Below are 23586 nucleotides of genomic sequence, written 5' to 3' on the forward strand. Positions count from 1 at the left end.
GATTCAAGGCAATTCCAATAGACTTGTTATAGGAAGCACTATATATACTTGTTTTTTTTCTTTGTTTTTTTTTCCTTTTGATCTTTCTTGTGCAGAACCAAGCATGATAAATATGGAAATATGTTTAGAAAAATTGCACATGTTTATCCAAATTGGATTGCTTGATGTCTTGGGGAAATGAAGGAGAGGGAGAAAAAAATTGAAAAACAAAACTTTGCAAAGGTGAATGCTGAAAATTATCTTTGCATGCATTTGAAAAAATTAAAATGCTATTTAAAAAAACTCATGGGATCTAATGGAACTTATCAAAATAGAGAATGTAGAAAGAGAAGAAGAGAGAGGCTAGGACAGTATTGGGATATACAGGTATAGGAGATGGGTCTTGGATGATGCAGCAAAGTAAGCTAAGGAACTGGTTGGACAGGTAGGAGGAAAACCTAAAGAGAGTGATGTTACCAGAAGGAAAAAGTATACTGGAGGTGATCAACAATATTAAATGCTGCAGAGAATTAAAGAAAAATTAGGATTGAAAAGAGGCCATCAGATTTGGCAATTAAGATAATAGCTTTGAAGAAAGCAATTTCATTTGAATGGTGGGGGGTCAGAAGCCAGATTGCAAAGTGTTGAGAAGTAAGTGGGAGATGAAGAAGCTGAGGAAGCTGAAGCAATAAGTGTAAATAGCTTTTTCTAGGAATTTTAAACACAAAGAGGAAGAGAGACACAATAACCTAATAACAGGTAATAATAATCTAACTGGATAGCAGAATCAAGTAAATTTTTTTAGGCATGGCGATATAGGCATATTTCTAGGCTGTAGGAAGTCAGTCGGTAATAAAAGACTTTAAATTAGAAGAGATGATTGAACTTCAGATGTTTAACCACCTCTTTAAGAGAAGACATGAGGGGATGAGATCAAAGACATAGGCAATGGGGACCAGACTAGGCAAGAAGAGCTACTTCAAAATATGAAACTGGAACAAAGGAGGAGAGAATGTAGTTGGCCCAATTAGTAGGTTTCTATAATTTATAAATAAATTTTATAATGTTGCTATTATTATAAATATAATCCTACTAAACTTTAGCAAAAAGCTGGAGCAAATAAAGTAGATGAGGGAAATATTTAAAGATTAATGTTTGGACAAATCTAACCAGTGATAAAACGGGGAGAAGTAAATGATTCAAGAGGAGAGAAGAGCATAAACTTGAACTAGTTAACTATAAGATTAAGTTTTTAAAAGAAGGAAAATAGAGACAGAATTAAGGTGATAGACTAGAAAAACATGAAGAATTGAAAAGATGGGACAGTTGTGAGGCCTGAGAATTACTTTAAGAGGGGTAAGGCACATGAACAGTTGGAAGAACAGGAATTTGTGTTTAGAGTGAGCAATTTTAGAGTTCTGAATCATGGAGATAGGATATTTATGGAAGATGAGATCAAGCAAATAATCTTATCTGTTTGAGGTACAGAGATTATGGGAATTGAAGAGGTTAAGAAGGTGGGCAGTTAGTTGGTGCAGTGAATAGACCACCAGCCCTGAATTCAGAAGGACCTGAGTTCAAATCTGGTCTCAGACACTTAACACTTCCTAGCTGTGTAACCCTGAGCAAGTCATTTAATCGCAGTTGTCTCCGCAAAAAGAAAGAAAAAAAAAAAAGGAAAAAAAGCTTCCTTTAAGAAAACTGATCTTCATTATATACCTCAACAATGATACTGTATGAGGATGTATTCTGATGGAAGTGGATTTCTTCGACAAAGAGAAGATCTAAGTTAGTTTCAATTGATCAAGGATGGACAGAAGCAGCTACACCCAAAGAAAGAACATTGAGAAATGAATGTAAACTGCTTGCATTTTTGTTCTTCTTCCCAGATTATTTATACCTTCTGAATCCAATTCTCCCTGAGCAACAAGAGAACTGTTCGGTTCTGCACACATATATTGTATCCAAGATCTAATGTAACCTATTTAACATATATAGGACTGCTTGCCATGTGGGGGAGGGGATAGAGAGAAGAAGGGGAAAAATCGCAACAGAAGTGAGTGCAAGGGATAATTTTGTAAAAAATTACCCTGGCATAGGTTCTGTTAATAAAAAGTTATTTAAAAAAAAAAAAAAAAAAGGAAAGAAAACTGATCTTGGCTCATTTATACTGCTCACATTTATACAGGACTTTAAGGTTTCAAAATTTCAAGAATGTTTTCTTTATATCACCTATCAATACAAGTACTATTTATTACCAACATTCTATAAATGAGGAAACTCAAACTCAGGTCAATTGTCTTGTCCAGGGTCACAAAGCTCATAAATATTGATGTCAGGAATCAAAGCCAAGTCTCTCTTAACTCTTGTTCTTTCCACTTCTTCATATGTCTTTACAGACCACATCATTCTTGAACCCCCTTTGGGGGGTAGATACTGATTCCTGAGCAAAAGGATGGAGGAAGTACACCCTTTTATCAACCAGGGCTACATGCTGGAAGGTAATTTTGCAAACTAAGAGGGGACTTGGACTTTAGATTCTATGGAAGTCAAAGCATTAGACCTTGGAGCATTTATCTTAGTATTGGTTTCATTATATAAGAAAGATGAAGTTAAGTGTGAGTTTCCTAAGAAAAGCAGACTAAAGTCCTGAGGACAAAATTCAGTTAGGGTTTAAACTAGGCCAAGAAATGGAGGGGCTTACTCCTCCTCAGTATTTTTCCCCTTACATTCAGTTAACAATTTCAGGACAAATTCTTGACATAGGACTTTGATCAGAGGCATAAACTCTACTCTAACTTGGTGGCTCCCAGAAGGATGAGGGGCAGTGGTGGTTCAAAGCCACATTCTAGGCAACTCAGGGCAAACAAAGAACCCATAATAGCCTAGATAGGAACCCTACTCCAGCCCTCCCTGTTGTTTTCCAGCTACAGAAAACCCAATGTTTCATCTTACTAGACCCAAAAGTCAAAGAACAAATGTTCATTGAAGACCTGGGCTTTGTATTACAACACCTAGAGGTGTTGAAGGGGATACTTTGTAGTGGCACCTATTTTAATCAACACCCAGAGAGATGGGATGTATTCCAATAATAGGGTCTCACCAGGGAGGATGGGAAAAGTGTGTTGTCCTTCCAGAACAACCAAGTTCAAGAAAAAATACTGAAGCCAAGAGGGCATGAGAGCTTCGTGCTGGTGACACACTAGTGTGACATTTCTTGTTGTTGTTGTTGTTACTGGGCCCAAATTCCCAGTTATGCTTCTGCCTAGGCTCTTCGGATCCAAGTAAAGGAAAAAACAAACAAATACTTCAGCTAAAGGAGGGGGGAGGGATTTGCAGCTATGGCAACTGGAAAATGTCAGTCTGTCAGTCAGTAAGCATTGTGTCAGATGCTGGGCTAAGCACTGGGGCTATAAAAAGAGACATATCTTCCCTCAAGGAGCCCACAATCTGATAAGGGAGACCATATGAAAACAAATATGTATACAAAAAAATCTGTATGCATACTAAATATGAAATAATCAGCAGAGAAAAGATATTAGAAAAATTTAGAGGAATAGCTTTGATTTAAATATTTTGTAAATTTCTAATGTCTTGACTTAATAGAAGACAGATTCTCATATCTGCTTCTAGGAATTCACCCACTAAACCCCTTAGAAGTACCACTGCTAAACACAGCCATCCTACTCGCTTCAGACATCTCCATTACATGAGCCTACCACAGTCTTATAGAAGGGAACCCAAACAAATGATTCAAGCCCTATCAATCACTATTGTTTTGAATCAACCCTTCAAGCCACAGAATACTAGGAAGCACCATTTACCATCTCAGATGGCATTTACGGCTCAACATTTTTGTAGCAACAGGCTTCCATGGTCATCTTGTAATCTATCTGAATGCAATCTATTGACAAGTATTGTTTCAATTCAAGTATATGAAGAAAATCTGAACTCACTATATATATATATATATATATATATATATATATATATATATATATATTTATATATATATGTACAAACATATGGGGTCACCTACATAAGCATTTTATTAGGCAAATAATGTCTTAATATTATTATGAAAATAGTTTGGACTTCATGGACCCATGAAAGGGAGTCTATACTTGGAAAAATTTCTACTCTATTTTAAAAAAAATTTTTAATAGTATTTTATTTTTACAAAGACATGTAGATAGTTTAATAATGATGATGAAAAATAATAGAAACATTATAATTACAAGATCATAAATATACAATTCACACTCACTTGTTGGGTGTGTTAACAGAGGATTCTTTTGGTTTATGCATTGGATTAGGAGGCTATATATAAGATCATAAGCTCCTTGGAGATAAATCTTAACTTACGTAATTTTGTATCTTAGCATTGAGTAGTACAGTGAAAGGCTCATAAAGTCACTCATGGAATGCTCAATGCAATGAATTGAGAAGATGAGTCCAGCTTCCTACTAAACTGTCAGAAGAAAAAAAAAAGTCACATTTTAGTATCTTTAGTATAGGGGAAAACAGTGCCTCTGTCAGAATTTTGAATGATAAAGCTAAAATTGTCATAGCTTTTTATGCACACATTTTCTTTTCTGAACCCCATAATAACTCTGTGAGGCAGACACTTTAATAAAATTGTCACTAATCACTTGAGGATGAAAGTTCTTTATATAACCTTTAAAATACTCTATTATAATGCCTGTATCATGTTATTCACATTTGAGTAAGATGACAAAACTGATCCCATGAAAGCATCTCAAAAATTTAAATTAAAAAATTAAATGTCTGTATATAAAGTCTTCATATTCAGCATATTTAGAGACCTGAAAAAAAATTAAAACCTTGGAACTCACCAGGCAAATTAAACCACAGGGAGAGGTTTGAGATACTTGAACAAAGTAGTTACAGGATTCTCAGAGCTACCTGGAAGGAGAGGAACAGGACATTAGTCCAAAGCAAATTAAAAGGAACATGAAATAAGAGTTACTCACTAGACAGACTTTGTAAATAGCAATCCTATTCAATCCTTTGGGCCTTTGTCCTCAATCTACGAAGATTTTAGATGGGCAAGTCTGGTTTCAGAACAATACCCTGGACTCTCCAGGTCTGAATGATTAGTTTGTTCTGTGATCATAAAGGAAACAATCAAAAGCTCAGCTTAAGTTTACTGAATTTCCATTTGACAGGAAGGAATGATGAGGAGGACAAAGAATTCTAATCCTTTATCTCTCAAAAAAACTATTATGCTTCTGGTAAACCAAACCCTCTACCACAAGAACAGCAATCATGATAACAGACATAGCGACAATCAAAACCAACTTGATTTAAAAAACATAAACAAGGTAATTATATGTAAAAAATCATAGACAATTAGCTTTTTAGTTGCACTTTTGCAGCACTGTATACAAAAACTGATCAGAAACTAAGGCATTATAAAATTTCATAAATATAAAACTTAATACAAATGTTTAAAAAATTTTTAATTATTTAATTTTAACAATATTTATTTAATTTTTTAAAAAGACAATGATAAGAAAACATACCAAAACTTTTAGATTGTAGCTAAAACAGTCTGTAGAGTTAAGATTTATTTTCATCATCAAAAGAGAAAAAGAATTAACTAAAACTAAAAAAGTTAGAAAAGCAACAAGTTTAAAAAAAAAACCCACAACAACTAAAGACCAAAACAAAGATCAAAGAATCAATGAACAGAATTAAAAGGGAAAAAGAAAAAGCTCTTATAGGATTTACAAAAATGGGGATCTGCTTTTATGGAAACAAAATTTAAAAATAAAGTAGGTAAACCTAGAATAGGTTGATATTTTTTTAAGAGAGACAGAACCGAATTGCCACTATCAAAAAGGAAAATTCACAACTAATGAGGAAATAAAGGAAATTATTAAAACTTATTTTTCCAAGCACATACCAGTAAAACTGATGATATTAATTAAATGAATGAAGAGCCATAGGAATATAAAATGCTCATAATAAGGAATTTAAATAATCCAGTCTGAGGGAAACAAATTGTATAAGCTCCTTAAATGAGCTCCCAAAGGAAAAGGGGAAAAAAAAGTCTGGAATGAGATGGATTAATAAGTGAATTTTCTCAGACATGAAAAAAAATTACATTCTATAAACATTTACAAAAATAGAAAAACTAGAAAGCCTGCCAAATTTCTTTTATAGAACAAAAATGAACTTGATTAAACTAAACCAGAGATAAAATCAAATTATAGACCAATATTCAATGAATATCAAAACAAACATTTGACTATCTTTAATACACATTTCTTTATGAATCATGATGAAAGAGAAAAATCAGAACAAGAGGGAAAAACCATGAAAGGAAGAAAAAGAAAAAGAAAAGTGAACGTAACATGTGTTGATTTACATTTAGTTGCCATAGTTCTCTCTCTGAAGATAGTGTTTTCTATCCAAAGTTTATTGGAATTGCCTTGGATCATTTAATTGCTGAGAAGAAACAAGGCTTTCATAGTTGATCATTGGATAATTTTGCTATTATTATGTACAACGTATTCCTGGTCTACTTGTTTCATTCAGTATCAGTTCATGTAAAATCTTTCCAAGTTTTTCTAAAATCAGCTTGTTCATCATTTTTAACAGAAAAATAATATTTTATTATTTTCATATACCATAACTTATTCAGCTATTCCCAAATTAAGGGACATCTATTCATTTTCCAATTCTTTGACACCACAAAAAGAGCTGCTACAAACATTTTTGCACATGTGGGTCATTTTTCTTCCTTTATGATTTCCTTGGTATAAAGACTCAATAGTAGCATTGCTGGATCAAAGGGTATGCACAGCAAAACAAATATTTTAAATAAAATACTAGTAAATGGATTATTGCAATATGCTAAAAATATTGCATTTATTAAGTGCCTTCTATGTGCCAATCACTATATTAAGTATTGGGAATACAAAAAGAGGCAAAAGACAGTCCCTGCCCTCAAAGATTACCATCTAAAGGAGGAGGAGACCATGCAAACAAATATATACAAAGAAATCTATACACAGGATAAATAGGAGACAGAGAAAAAGAGTAATTAGTCGTGTAGGCGTGTGTGCGTGTGTGTGACATGACTGGACCTGTACTTGGAAAAATCACTTTAGCTATTGACTGGAGAATGGCCTGGAGTGGAGAGACTTAAGGCAGGCAGACCTACCAGCAGGCTTGGCAGTAATCAAGGAATAAGATGATAAAGGCTTGCACTCGAGTGCTGGCCCCATCAGAGAGAGGAGGAGGTATACTGCAGGGATATTACAATGGTGAAATCTACAGTTCTTGACAACAGATGGGATATGAAGGGCGAGAGGCAGTGAAAAGTCTATATAAATAAGGGTTCTTAACCCTTTTGTATCATAAACCCCTTTGGCCATCTAAGGAAGTCTTCCCAGCACATTGTTTTAAAATGTATAATATAAAATAAATCACATTGCAAAGGAAACTGATTCCATTTAAATGTGGTTATCAAATATTAAAAAAAAAAAAAAAAACATGCACACAAAAGTTCATGGACTCTAGATTTAAACAACCCCTTATCTTAAACTAAGATCTAACATTATATATATAATGGAATTAAATTAGAGGCCTTTCCAATAAGATGGGGTAAGACAAAAATATCCATTAGGGGCATGATTATTTGATATAGTGCTAGAAATGCTATCTATATCAACAAGATAAGGCAAATAAAATTGAAGCAATAAAATTATTATTTTATATAGATGTTATAATGGTCTTTGGGGCATCTAGTAGCAGAATGGATAGAATATTAAGCCTAGAGACAGGAAAACTTGAGATCAAATATGACTTCAGACAATTACAAGTTGGGTAATTCTGGGGTAAAAGAATTAAATTGTTTTTGCCTCAATTTCCTCATCTATAACAGCAGCACCTATCTCCCAGGGCTGGTTGAAGGTCAAATGAAATAATATTTATAAAGTATTTAACATAGTTCCTAGCATATATAAGCATTATATAAATCATAAGGTATATTATTATTATTTAGATAACCTTAAATAGTTAATTAAAATTCATCAAAATAACAGCTTCAAGAAAGAATCAGGATATAAAAGAAACACACACAAATCATCAATCTAAATCATGAGTCTTTCACTAAAATCCAGCTTAGAAAGAAAGGTAGGAAGAGAATTTTGTTCAGAATAACTAAAGAATGTATAAAATATTTGGGAGCCCACTTTCAAAGATAAAGACAGCAATGATAAGAATACAACCATCTCTCCAAGCTGTTTCTTCATCTGTAATATGAAGTGGATGGACAGACTTCTAAATTTTTTTCCAGCTCTCAATCTATGATCTATGATTCCATGAACTATAAAGCATTTTTCAAAGATCATATTTGTTCCTGTTTTGCAAGTACCAAAATAATAAAAATGGCAATCCTACTCTAAATTAAATTTTTTATTACAAACCATATCAATTTACCAAAATGTTTCTTTATGAAATTAGAAAAAATCATAACTAAACTCATCTGGAAAAAAGGAAAAAACTATTTACTAAGTGCCTACCATGAGAAACAGTGCTAAGAGCATTATAATTATGTCATTTGATCCTCACAACAATCCTAGAAGGTAAATATTGTTCCACAATTAAGGAACCTGAGGCAAACAGGGTTAATTGACTTGCCCAAGATCACACAGCTTCTAAGTGTCAGATTTGAACTCCAGTCTTTCCAATTCCTCATCTACTCAACCACTTAACTATTCTGGAGGAACAAAAGATCAAAACTTTCAAGGAAAATAATGGAGGGAAAAGTGGGTCGGTAGGGTGCTGCCAGTTTCAGATATCAAAATATAGTACAAAGCAGTAATCATCAAAACTATTTGATAATAGTCAAAAATTAGTAAAGTCAGTCAATAGAATAGATTAGGTATGCAACATACAGAAGTAAATGAAAAGACTGCAACTACTGGACTAAGAATTATTTAGTAGGAAGAAAGAGAATATAAAACTCAAAATTGTAAAAAAAAAAATGTTAAAATTGTTTTACATGCAACTAGAAAAAATTAAAATACTAATAAAAATAAAGACAAAGATACTAAAAGATATAAATAGGTAATGTCAGAGGAGTTGTGAAAAGACAAGAATAGCACACTGATAAATCAAGAAGTGGATTGATCCAACTGTTTTTGAAAAAAATTTGGAATTATGTGAGAAATGTGACTATACTATTCATAGTTTTTTATAGCAATCCTGAACTGGCCTCAACTGAAAACATATCAAAGAAAAGAAAGAAATGTATCCTATATACCATAGCAATATTTTTGGTTATGGTTAAAAAAAAAAAAAAAACTGCAAACAACACATCTCTCCTTAATAAAAGTTTGAAATTTGTGTTAATTGAGAAACACAAATTAAGATACCTCTAGGTACCACTATCCATCTCTCAGATTGGCTAAGATGACAAGAACAGATAATGATAAATATTGGAGGGAATGTGGGAAAACTGGGACACTAATACATTGTTGGTAGAGTTGTGAACTGATCCAATCTGGAGAGTAATATAGAACTATGCCCAAAGGGCCATAAAACTATGCATACCCTTTGATCCAGCAGTCCCACAACTGGTTCTGTATCCCAAAGAGATCATAAACAAGGGAAAGGGACCCACATGTGCAAAAATGTCTGTGGCAGCCCTTTTTGTAGAGGTAAGAAACTGGAAACTGAGTGGATGCCCATCAGTTGGAGAATACTGAATAAGTTATAGTATATGAATGTTATGGAATATTATTGTTTTGTAAGAAATGACCAGCAGAATAATTCCAGAGAGGCGTGGAAAAACCTACATGAACTGATGCTAAGTGAAATGAACTTGGACCATGAGATCATTGTACATGGCAACAAGATTATACGATGATCAATTCTGATGAATGTGGCTCTCTTCAACAATGAAGTGATTGAGACCAGTTTCAATGATCTTGTGATGAAGAGAGCCATTTGTACCCAGAGAGAGAACTGTGGGAACTGAGGCTGGATCATAACATAAACATTCTCACTCTTTTTGATGTTGATTGTTTGAATTTTATTTTCTTTCTCATTTTTCTTCCTCTTTGATCAGATTTTTCTTGTGCAGCAAGATAATTGTAAAAATATGTATGCCTATATTGGATTTACACATTTTTTTTTACCATGTTTAACATATATTGGATTACTTGCCATCTAGGAGAGGGGATAGGGGGAAGGAAGGGAAAATTGGAACACAAGGTTTTGCAAGGATCAGTGTTAAAAAATTATCCTTGCATATGTTTTGAAAATAAAAAACTTCAAAAAATAAATGAAAAGGGGGAAAAATGAGATGATCAGCAGGATGATTGCATGGCAACTTGGAGAGACTTACATGAACTGATATTAAGTGAAGTTGAGTAGGACCAGGAAAACATTGTATATAGTAAGAACAAAATTATGTGATGATCAACTGTGATGGACTTGGCTTTCCAACAACAATGTGATTCAAGCTAATTCCAAAAGACTTGTGATGGAGAGAGACATCTGAACTCAGAGAGAGGACTGTGGGGACTGAATTTGGATCACAACATAGTATTTTCACTTTTTGTTGTTGTTTGCTTGCTTTTTATTTTCTATTTTTTTTCCCCTTTTGATCTGATTTTTCTTGCACAGCATCATAAATGTGGAAATATGTATAGAAGAATTGTACATGTTTAACATATATTGGATTACTTTCTGGCTAGGGAAGAGGGTAGGGAAAAGAAGGGAAAAAATTTGGAACATAAAGTTTCAGGAATAAAAACTATCTTTGCAAGTATTTTGAAAAATACACACACACACACACACACACACACACACACACACACACACACGAGACAGTGAAAGAATCAGAACAGGATGTAGAACATCTGTAGGACAGTTTATTTTTAAAGGTCTTTCAGAGTTTTCAGACAAGCATCATGTGGAACTGGAAGGTCAGTAGATATCATCTTTGCCCAGGTGGATAGTGCTTCCCCTCTAGTAAGAAATTTACATATTCAACTGTCTAAGATAACAAATGGAATAAATACTAGCTCTCATTAAAAACAAGAACACTAGGTATCCTCTTTCAAAAAAAAATTGTGCTGATTTTATAAAAGCTTAAATTAAAAGAAAACTTTTCTATCACTTATTCAAAGTGAGTAAAAAATAATGGGTGACTAAAATAAAAATAAAACCCATTGACTATTTGACAAAACCTTCTGAGAAATCTGGAAAGCAGTTTGCTATAAGTTAGGAATAGATTAAAATCTCACAGCATATACTACAATAATCTCCACATGGATATGTGACCTAGATGTAAAAGATCATCATAAACAAATTAGGGAAGCAATGAAGGAACTATCTGTTACAAGGTATCTGGAAAGGTGAAGAGTTTGTGGCCACACAAGGGATATAGAGGATCACAAAACAAAATGGGTCATTTCAACTATATAAAACTGAAAAACATCTTGCACAAAATCTGCTGCTAAAATTAGAAAGGAAATAGTTACCTCAGGGGAAAAAGTTTGTAGTAAGTCTGTATCATTAATTTTACATATCAAAGATATATAAGAAACTAGTCAAACATATAGCAGAATCACCCCTAAAAGATAAATGATCAAAGAATACAAACAGGTAGCAATTAAAGGAATAGCTATGTGAAATTATTAAAAGTTATTAACAGCAATGTGAAAAATACTCCAAATCACTAATAGCATGAGAAATGAAATTAAGATTAATCTTTGAGGTTCTATCTTACAATCATCATATTTGAAAAAAAATTTTTTTAAAAAGGAAAACGAGTGTTTTGAGGAGCTTCAGGAAGACAAGAATACTAGTGCATTGTTCCTGGAATTGTGAATTTGTCCAGTGTTTCAATAAAATAATTTTAAACTGTAACCAAAAGGTCACAAAATTGTGTATATACTTTGATCTAATGACCCAAATAGATTGAAGAAAAAAGGAAAAACCTTATGCAAATATTTAAAATTTTTTAATTTTAAAGCATTATAAAATATAAAAGTATCTTCAGCAACTCTTTTAGTTGTACCAAAGAACTGGAAACAAAGGGATGCCCATCAGTGAGCATCTAAATGACTGAACAAATTATGGTACATAAAGAAATTATAAAAAGGACAATTGCAGAAAAGGGAAGACTTGTATAAATTTATATGAACCTGAAGAGAGAAGTAAGTAGAACCAGAATGATATATGTGTGTGTGTGTGTGTGTGTGTGTGTGTGTGTGTGTGTACACATATAATGGTTTAAATAGAACTGAAGAACTCTTCAGTGAGAGTTATGGGACAGGGAGGAGGGAAATATGCCAGTAAAGGGGCTCAAACTGATAAGAGTTAAAAACAAACTTCTCTAATTCTCCTAGGGTATCCCTATAAATCCTAAGAGATATAGTTGTCCTTACTCTGAGACAGTAAGGTCACAGTTCTTGCTATATGTGGCACAATACATAGAGCCCTGGATCTGCAGTCAGGAAGACCAGAATCCAAATCCACAATCAGATCCTTACCAGGTATGTGACCCTGGGCAAATCCTTTATGTTGCTCTCCCAGGGCCTTCAACATTTCAATACTCGCTTAACACCCTGATGAGGAATATCTCCATAATCCCATCTCTCTGCCCACAATGATCATTAAGATCTGACCTCACAGTGCTCATCGTTTGACCACACAATTGTTTAATTACTATTGGCTACTACTAGTCTTTTGGCTTCTTTTATATCCTGACAGGACCAAGCACATAGAAGATGCTTGATAATTAATTATTTATGTGCTCCCAGTCCTGTTGAACAGAAAACCAAAAAGCTTTTTTTTTTTTGCCCTGAGCAAGCTGTACATGAACAAAGATCTACCACAGAATATCTGCACTTTCTGTGAAGTGCGAAGTGGAAAGCTGGCCTTTCCACTCCACATTAGCACAAATGTAGAAGGAGGCCTTCTCTTTGCTCCCCATCCTGATTCTACAAAGGAGAATGCATCAGAAAGGGCACTCTGTACATGCTCCTATGTACCAGGCTTTCACTGTCAAGTCTCCCTGTTATTACATTCATAAATCATCTGATTTAGAATAGAATACAATTTTTAAAATTGCTTTAAAGGCTACTCCTCTCACTGAGGAAACTGAGGCCCAAGAGGATGCTGCTTGCCCAGGATCTCACAGATGGCTTGAAGCAAAACCAGGGTTTGAACCCCCATCCTTTGAAGCCAGATTCCTATTTCCTTCTACCACACATGTTGCCTTTCAAACTGTTCCTATTTAGGGCTACCAGACAAACATATTATTCTATATTATAGCAATGAACAAGAACAAATAGACATTATTTGCTTTTTAAATTTTTTTAAAGATTGAATTGAGAAAATACTTGTTTCTAAGTGTTTACAGAAATCCTGTGACTATTGTACATGGTCATGGCCCAAAAGGAATGGAAGCATTGGCTGAAAATGTAGTTTGGTGCATTCTATGTGCAGGAAGGTCAGGAAAGGCTGGAATGGCAATTTATAAGCCCACATCGTCCTTGTGGTACAGACAGGTACTAAATTTCTTTTCTCAATGACATAAAAGTTTAGTTCAAGCCCTATTGCTAGGTCCATTTCAGACAATCAATTTATACTGGTTGATTGAGATTCTAGATAATACTTAACTTCCTCCCTTCTCCAAATGCAAGAGGGAGGATCCTAAGTAAAAATTAGCAATCATGGAATGCTATGTTCATTTCAACAAACAGTAGTTATCCCTTCCACATTGTGACTTTGCCCATCAAGGTTTCAATATACCTACCACGCACTGGCATAAGAAAGTAAATGGAAACTTTTTAGGGAGTTTTGTAGAAGCCATGGGCAACATATAAAGGCTAGTGGATGACACAGAACCTGTGACCAAACACTTAACCCACATCTTACAATAATAAGGTATTGTAAATGCCCCATAAAAGAAATAATTCATGCTTTTCTAATATGGAGGGTCAAAAAAATGTAGGTAAATTTTCCAGAAGTCAGGAGTGCCCTACCTCTAATCCTCTGTGATATAGAAGAGATAACAATAATAAAGTATATATCGTGTGTAAGGCACTGTGTGAGGTGCTAAGAGAACAAATGTGCCAGATGTGGCACAGACCTTGGAGCTAATACTCTAACTGAGGAAAAACAAAGAACAAGGTGGAGGGAGAACATAAGAGATCTTTTGGATGGGAGGGGGGGTGGAAATCAAATAGAGATTAAAGGAAGGGGTGAAACTTCAGTAGAAAGAGGTGTATACATGTCTACAAGACTGTGTGTTTTGGCAATAACAAGATTAGGCGATGATCAGTTTTGAAGGATGTGGCTCTTCTCAACAATGAGGCTCTTCTCAACAGGCCAATTCCAATGATCTTGTGATAAAGAGCCATCTACATCCCAAGAGAGGACTGTGGAAACATAGCACTTTCACTTCTTCTGTTGTTGTTTGCTTATATTTTGTTTTCTTTCTGTCTTTTCCTTTTTGATCTGATTTTTCTTGTGTAGCATGATAAATGTGGAAATATATGTGTCTATATTGGATTTACATATATTTTTTACGATGTTTAACATATATTGGATTATCTATGAGAGGGGGAGAGGGAAGAGAGGGGAAAATTGGAACACAAGGTTTTGCAAGGGTCAATGGTGAAAAATTATCCTTGCATATGTTTTGAAAATAAAAAGCTTCAATAAAAAGACTGTGTGTTTGCATGTGTACAAGCATACATGCATATACTCAGGACTGGGCATGGTGTTCCATTACAGTCACAAGCAGAATTATGGAGGTAGGAGAAGAAACACAGGCTAGAAACACAGCTCTCCTGTATCTTTTTTCATCCTTCCCCATAGGAGACATGAATCACAACAGAGCACAGCGGAAAGGGGGCAGGACTTAGAGCGGGACAGCATGTTTGAGGGATATGTCTGTCCAAAAAGGTTCTTCCTCCATGAGAAAAACATCCCAGACTGGATTGGGGAAAAAAATACAAGAACTGGAAGCCTGTTTACTAGAGAGGGAGGAGAAAGGGGGAAGGGTTTGGGGGTGTTTTTTTTGGTCCATTGTTTTTTCCCTAGATTGATGAGAACATCAAACTAAGTGGATCATATAGCCCACCCCATGAGATTACAGCGCACTTCCCACCTCAGTTCAGATACTATCTGAAGATTCTTGGCTTGGCTGCTCCCTAACTAGACATCAAGTATCCTCATATTTTCTTTTCTTTTTTTTTTAATTGAAAGTTTTCATTTTCAAATTATATACAAGGATTATTTTTCAACATTGACCTTTGAAAAATCTTGTGTTCCAATTTCTCCCCCTCCCTTCACTCCCTCCCTTATTAGGTGAATAATACAATATATGCTAAACTTGGTAAAAATATGCCAAATCTAATATAGGTATACCTATTTATACAATTATCTTGCTGCAAAAATGTTTGTGGCAGCCCTTTTTATAGTGGCAAGAAACTGGAAACTGAGTGGATGCCCATCAGTTGGAGAATGGCTGAATGTATTATGGCATATGAATGCTATGGAATATTATTGTTCTATAAGAAATGATCAGCAGGATGATTTCTGAGAGGCCTGGAGAGACTTACATGAACTGATGCTGAGTGAAACGAGCAGGGCCAGGAGATCATTATACAGAGCAACAACAAAATTATACAATGATCAATTCTGATGAATGTGACTCTTTCCAACAATATTCCAACAACAAATGAACAATGGCCTGATTGAGGCCAATTCCAATGCTCTTGTGATGAAGAGAGCCATCTACACCCAGAGAGAGGATAGGAACTGAGTATGGACCACAACATATTCTCATTCTTTGTTGTTGTTTGTTTGCATTTTGTTTTCTTGCTCATTTTCTTTCCTTTTTGATCTGATTTTATTGTGCAGAAGAGAATTGTATAAATATGTTTACACATATTGGATTTAACATATGTTTTAACATGTATAACATATATTGGATTGCTTGTCATATAGGGGAGGGGGAGAGGGGAAGGAGGGGAAATATGAAACACAAGGCTATGCAAGGGTCAATGTTGAAAATTATCCATGCAAGGCCTCATTTCCAAAATATATAGAGAATTGACTCTAATTTCTAAGAAATCAAGTCATTCTCCAATTGATAAATGGTCAAAGGATATGAACAGACAATTTTCAGATGATGAAATTGAAACTATTTCCACTCATATAAAAGAGTGATCCAAATCACTTTTGATACAATTATCTTGCTACAAAAATGTTTATGGCAGTCCTTTTTATAGTGGCAAGAAACTGGAAACTGAGTGGATGCCCAGTTAATTATGCAAATTAAGACAACTCTGAGGTACCACCATACACCTGTCAGATTGACTAAGATGACAGGAAAAGACAAGGACAAATGTTGAAGAGGATGTGGGAAAACTGGGACACTGATGCATTGTTGGCAGAGTTATGAACGAATCCAACCATTCTGGAGAGCAATCTGGAACTATGCCCAAAAAGTTATCAAACTGTGCATACCCATTGATCCAGAAGTGCTGCTACTGGGCTTATACCCCAAGAAGATACTAAAAAGGGAAAGGGACCTGTATGTGCCACAATGCTTGTGGCAGCCTTTTTTGAAGTGGCTAAAAACTGGAAACTGAGTGGATGCCCATTAATTGGAGAATGGCTGAACAAATTGTGGTATATGAATGTTAAGGAATGTTATTGTTTTCTAAGAAATGACCAGCAGGATGATTTCAGAAATACCTGGAGAGACTTACATGAACTGATGCTGAATGAAATGAGCAGGACTAGGAGATCATTATACACAGCAACAAGAAGACTGTATGACGATTAATTCTGAACGACATGGCTCTCTTCGATAAACAGATGATTCAAACCAGTTGCAATTGTTCAGTAATGAAGAGAATCAGCTACACCCAGAAAGAGAACCATGGGAAATGAATGTGAATCACAACATAGCATTTCTGCTCTGTTACTACTTGCTTGCATTTTTGTTTTCCTTCTCAGGTTTTTTTTCTTTCTTTCTAGATCTAATTTTTCTTGTGCAGCAAGATAACTGTATAAATAAATATATATATATATATATATATATATATATATATATATGATTTAACATATACTCTAAAATATTTAACATGTATTAGACTACCTGCCATGTGGGGGAGAGGGTGGAGGCAAGGAGGGGAAAAGTTGGGACAGAAGATTTTGTAAGGATCAATGTTAAAAATTATCCATGCATATGTTTTATAAATAAAAACCCATAATAATAAAAAAAACAAAAAATTATCCATGTTATGTTTTAAAAATAAAAATTTTTAAAAAAAGGAAATGATGAAGGACAATCTAATAACTGTGCAGATATTGAAATCTATGTCAGTAAAATGAAACTACAAACAAACAAAAGATCAAACATTTTAAAATATAAAGAAAAATAATGAAAACAGAGATAGAATAATGGGGAAGGGACATCAAAGTTTTGTGGATATATTTGCATTATGTTTATATTGCCTTAGAAAGCAGATTAAGGGGTTTGTCTTCAAAACATGTTCATTCTATTGTTTAAAAAAATAAAAAAATTATCTTGCTGAACAAAAAAAAATCATATCAAAAAGGAAAAAAATGAGAAAAAATAAAATGCACCTACTCTAATTCCTTTCATCTCCTTTTCTTTTCCTATTGCCAAACCTAACATTTCTAATACAATATTGAATTGTAATGGTGGGCAACCTTGTTTCACCCCTGATCTTATTGGGAATGTTTCTAGTTTGTCCCCATTACATATGATGCTTGCGGATAGTTTCAAATAGATGCTACTGATCATTTTAAGGAAAACTCCATTAATTCCTATACTCTCTAGTGTTTTTAATAGGAATGGGTGTTAAGATTTTATCAAAAGCTTTTTCTGCATCTATTGAGATAATCATATGATTTTGTTAATTTAGTTATTGATATAGTCAATTATGCTAATAGTTTTCCTAATATTGAACCAGCTCTGTATTCCTGGTATAAATCCTACTTGGTTATGGTATATTATCCTGGGGATGACCAAGTACTTTACAAACAGTAAAAAATCCTTTAACAGTCACAACAATCCTGGGATTATTTATTTTACAGGTGCTTAAAAAAACAAATAAACAAAAAACAACTTTGTCCAGGATGATGTAGCTAGGAAGCCCCTCTGGCCAGATTTGAACTAAGTTCTTCCTTATTACAGGCCCAGTGATCTGCAGAACATTTTTGAACAAAATAATGACATGAAAGTAAATAGACTGGGACAGAGAAACAACCTAACCCCACTTCCTCCAATCAACATAAGCACCTATAATTCCCCCCTTTCCACAGTTTTCCTAAAGAAGCCTGTTGGAGCCGGGGCTTAGCTTCCTGCATCAACGCCTTTGACCTCCCTGACCTATCAACCTTGCTCTCCTTTGACCTCCTCATGACTTCCTTTAATACTTCTGAGGACTTACTGGAAACTCCAGATTCCTTTCCTTTGCATGACAAAGGGGACTGCACTAGGTACTTCCAGAAGAAATAATCAAACTCCTAATAAAAAGGCTCCCAATCCACATCTCCTTTCTTTTGCTCCCATCAGCTGACTTCAACCCATTTACTTAAATACTGTAATTCCTGGAAAAACCCATAAACCAGCCTGGAATCCACATTCAGAAAAGGGCCTGTATCTTTGGGAAGAATAATGGGTCTGGAGACTTTCCTTTTGTCTGTCTCTCCAAGCCCTCCCAGGATATGTCTAGTTAGCCTTGAGCAAACTCCAGCTGACCTCATTAAGGAATGGCCCAGACTTAAACTATATACTGATAACTACTTTAATGTTAACGGTAAGCCTTGTTAAGAGTCTGCCCCAAGATCTGATTCTGCTCTTACCTTGGTCAAGTTATCCCTCCCCTCTGGGCCTGTTTTCTTCCTGTTGGACATTATCTCTAAATGCTCACATTTTATGACCCTTTGATTAGGGAGTAGAGACCCACTAGGCTAATTCCAATTTGAAATTTTATGAATCTGTGATTCTTTGTCCTGAGCAAACTCAGGTGGAAGATTCCCTTGGATGGAAGTTTCCTCTTCTCTACCAGGGTAAACTGTCATAGTCTGGTATTCATATTGCAGCAGAAAGAAACTCAAGCTCTCTCTGTGCCTCTGTCTCTTTCTGTTTCTTGGTCTCTGGTCCTCTCTGTCTCTCTGTCTCACTCTCTGTGTGTCTCTATCTCATGTATGTGTATATCTCTGTCTGTCTCACTGTCTTTTTATCTGTCTCTCTCTGGTCTCTCTCTTACTGTGTGTGTGTCTCAGTCTCCTCTATTTTTTGTCTCTCTTTGTATCTCTATGTCTCTCTCACTCTGTCTTTGTATCTGTCTCTATCTCACAATCTATTTCTATCTCTGTCTCTGTTTCTGTATCTTTTGTCTTTTTCTCTCACTCTGTCTCTGTATATGTCTGTCTCTCACTGTCTTTGTATATATCTCTATTTCTGTCTCTGTCTTTCTCTCATTCTGTCTTTGTATCTCTGTCTCTGTCTCTCACTTTTGTCTTTGTATCTCTATTTCTGTTTCTGTTTCTCTCTATCTCTGTGTCTTTCTCTTACTGTTTTTGTATCGCTATCTCTCACTATCTTTGTATTTCTGTCTCTGTCTCTCACTCTGTCTTTGTATATCTGTCTCTCTGTTTCTCACTGTCTTTTTATCTGTCTATTTCTGTCTGTCTCTCTCTGTATCTTTGTGTCTCTTTCTCTCACTCTCTTTATCTCTGTGTCTATCTCTGTTTTTGTATCTCTGTCTATTTTTATCACTGTCTCTGTGTCTGTGTGTTTGTCTCTGTCTTTGTATCTCTCTATTTCTGTCTGTCTCTGTCTTTTACTCTGTCTTTGTATCTGTTTCTCTGTCTTTCTGTCTTTGTGTCTGTCTCTCTATTTGTCTCTGTCTCTCTGTGTCTCTTTCTCATTCTGTCTTTGTATCTAAGTTCCTGTTTCTCATTCTGTCTTTGTATCTGTGTGTGTGTGTGTCTCTGTCTCTCACTCTGTCTTTGTATCTCTGCCTCTGTCTCTGTTTCTCTTTGTATTTCTGTCTCTCTGTGCATGTCTCTGTCTCTCACTCTGTATCTCTGCCTCTGTCTCTCTGTTTCTCACTCTTTGTATCTCTCTCTTTCTGTGTGTCTCTGTCTCTTTCTCTCACTCTGTCTTTGTATCTCTGCCTCTGTCTGTTTCTGTCTCTCTCTGTGTGTCTCTATCTCTCACTCTGTGAGTATCTCTGTCTCTGTCACTCTTACTTTTTTCTGTAATGTAGGGAAAGTCTCTCCAAAGGAAAATTGTTTGCTTTTCCTTCTTTGCAAGTCATTAGTAGAAAAAGGAGCCTTTGCCTTAGGCCTCTTCATAACAGAAAACTCTGGGAGAAAGTCTTCAGTGATTATCAATTCTAAACAATGCCCTAAAGGGTACCACTTCCTTTCCTGGATATTCAGGAAAAAGAAAAGATTAAAAGCTGATGGGACCATGCCTCTGCCCAAGAAAGAAATGTAGATTCTGAATCAACATAATAATTCAAATTTATATAAAGGTTAAAGTGGAATCAAGCGGGTAATACAAGTATTATCCCATTTTAAGGAAGAGAAAAATTAAACTGAGAAGAGGTTAAGTGGCTTACCCTGAGGTTACTCAGCTGTCTGGGTAGCCAAAATCTGAATTCTGGATTTCTGAGCTCCAGTTTAGCATACCTTCCCACTGTAGCCAACCTTAGCGGTAGGCAGAACCAGGCCTCTGTAGGAATCCTGGAAGGGAAGACATTTCCTTACATTGCAACTCTCTCTGGAGACAACTGATCAGCTTTCCCAATCTTAAGGAATCAGTTTCCATCTCTAAACCTTCTCTCTCCTATCTGGTACAGCCAAGTCTACTTGCTACCCTGGGCCAAGACCACTACCACTCATTTCTTCCTTATGCATAAATCTAGGTATCTTCACCACTCTATGACTTTCCGGCTGCCCACTGAGTAAAGCTGAAACCACTCTGCTGACATTCAAAGGCCCACACAATCTGCTACCACTCTGCTTTCCTGCCTTATCTTATGTAACTGCTTTCCACATACTCTGTTTTACTGCTTGTGCACTTAATATTCTCTCCTGATAACCCACACTGTTCCACACAACTTCTTACATCTACAATATTTCCCCTAGCCTGCACTGGATTCTCATCCAATTTTTTAGCCTTTCTACAGAAAAACCCATCCATCCTCTTCTTTTCCCTCTTAAGATAAAGAACCTAAGGTGCAGAAAGATATTGACTTAGCCAGCTACATAGGCCATACACTGATTTGTCTCACCTCTCTCACAGCACTGATACACTTTTTCAGTATTATTTATGTTACGGTTAGTTTTATGTTTGATACAGGTCTCCAAGAGAGGCAGTGTGGAGAGCGTTGGACCTGAGTTCCTATTTTGTCTCAGACGCTTAGCTAGCTGGGCAACTCTCTGAAAACCACTTACATTCTCTCTTGGTCTTATTTTCCTCATTTGTAAGATGAAGATGATAATAGAACTTAATTTCAGGATTGTTGTAAGGATCAGCCAAGATAACATACACAAAATGCTTAGTAGACCTTAAAGCTTGCAAAAAGAAAAATGTGGACTATTTTTATTACAGTTGCCTTTTAAACCACAAGCTTCATGAGACCTCTTATCTAAATTTTGTATCTCCCCAATACCTAGGACCATGCTTTGTACACAGACTCTTGATTTGCTTCTATTAAACCGAATTGAACTGAAATAGAAGGTGAGACTTGATAGAGAGGCATCTGCTCCCACAGTTCCTGCCATTATTCTCTTGTTAATTTAACCAAGCTCAAGAATGAACTAAAATGAAGAAATGAGCCTGGAAATGTCAGCATCTTCCCTCTGGCCCCTTGAGTTTCTGAAAACTGCAGGAAATATTTTAGTTGTTGGGTTTTTTTCCCTGTTCTTTTTGTTATGTTTTGATGGGAATACTATTAAAGTATTTGCAGAACAGCTGGGAATAGAATCTATGACACTTTTAGCTATTCACTCTTTTAAAATGTGACCATACCTGCTGTGCTTTTTCCCACCATGTGGCTAGGATTGACTAATTGACCATTTAATATTTATAAGACACCTGGGCTGGGGCAATTTTCAAAGGCTGACAGCCACAGATTGGGAATCAGCCTAAATACAGAACTCCTGCACCTTTTGGCATGACTTAAAAGCGCCAATGTTGTCACTCAGAGGTTTGTTTTCCTGATAATTACTTGTGTCCCCCCCCCAAAAAAAAAGGAACCAAATATTTCTTTGGAGAGGGCTTACCTCAATTACAGAGGAAATAGGAAGGGAGAAAAGAGAAAATGTGAAAAGGGGCAGAAGCCTTTAATTGTAGGATGAGTAGCAGACATAGTATGAAATGAACATAAGGCTTTCTAAAAAACAATTTTCATTCATTCTGTCTTTCAACTAATGAAATAAGCTGATGATATTCAGCCAGGACTGGGAATAGAGAGGGTTGAGAAAAGGGGGTGAAAAAAAAGTGTGTTTATGAAAGTTTAAGTTTCTTTCTCCCATCATGTCCCATTTCCTTCACATTATCTCTAAACCCCAAATCTATGCCCCCTACAAATGTTTGTACCTTTTAAAAATAGGTGGGTCCTGGTTTTTGAGTCCTGTTCCTTCTCTACATTCCAGGTCCTTGTCCACTTACAGGTTCTTATTCCCATCATTATTTCCATAATACCATAGGACAACCTTAAAATCAGTGATGACAGTTCAACTCTGTCTGAGAAAAATTATCTGTTTAGAGCTTTTCCAATTCAAAGGAATCAGCATGCATATCTTTACCTATTAGCTCTCTGGTACAGCCAAGTCTATGTGCTGTCCTGAGCCACAACCACTGCCATACATATCTTCCTTATTATACATAATAAATTTAACCATCTCATTCCTTTGCTCAAAACCCTTCTACAGTTTCCAATTGCCTGCAGAGTAAAATTCAAACCATTCATGACTATAATAATACTAATAATTAGGAATCAAATAGTGATTTAAGGTTTGCAAAGTTCCTTACTTATGTTATCTTTATTGATTCTCACAATAACCCTATTGGATAGATGTTATTCCCATTTTAAAGATGAGGGGAAAAAGATGGCTGAATGGAATTAAGTGACTTGCTTAGAGTCACAATTGAGGTTGAATTAAATTCAAATTTTCCTAACACCAAATCAAACAATTTATCCACTATATCATCTAGCTGCCATAATATCTCTAAATCCAAGAAACTTAATTAGTCTTGTGCCTGAAACATTTGAAGAGCTTGAGACAGAGGAATATACTGAGTGACCTGTCTTAAACCCTCCATTTTCTATTCAGATGAGAAAGAGAGAGAGAGAGAGAGAGAGAGAGAGAGAGAGAGAGAGAGAGAGAGAGAGAGCACGAGCAAAATCAGGCTAGAGATGCTGCTTTGAGTGAAAGACTTTCCACAGAATTACCCCAAGGACTCAGTTTACAAATACTTTTCTCAGGATTTCTACTGGTTTTACCACCAAACTGGATGGAGTTGACTGTAAAACTCTGAGAATTTCT

General features: G+C 35.4%; 1 long non-coding RNA gene across 3 annotated transcripts in view; it reads right to left on the reverse strand.

Moving 5' to 3' along the window:
* The window catches only part of LOC111720445, a 107483-nt gene that overhangs the window by 28857 nt on the left and 55040 nt on the right, over positions 1 to 23586 (reverse strand). For all 3 annotated transcript variants that reach the window (XR_004233971.1, XR_004233968.1, XR_004233970.1), the window contains exons 3-6: positions 22637 to 22779; positions 16755 to 16907; positions 4836 to 4905; positions 4345 to 4450 (exon numbers count right to left, since the gene is read on the reverse strand). This is a non-coding gene — a long non-coding RNA (uncharacterized LOC111720445). The remainder of the gene's footprint in view (positions 1 to 4344; positions 4451 to 4835; positions 4906 to 16754; positions 16908 to 22636; positions 22780 to 23586) is intronic.

This window comes from Sarcophilus harrisii, chromosome 4 (genome assembly GCF_902635505.1).
Source record: "Sarcophilus harrisii chromosome 4, mSarHar1.11, whole genome shotgun sequence".
Taxonomy (NCBI): domain Eukaryota; kingdom Metazoa; phylum Chordata; class Mammalia; order Dasyuromorphia; family Dasyuridae; genus Sarcophilus; species Sarcophilus harrisii.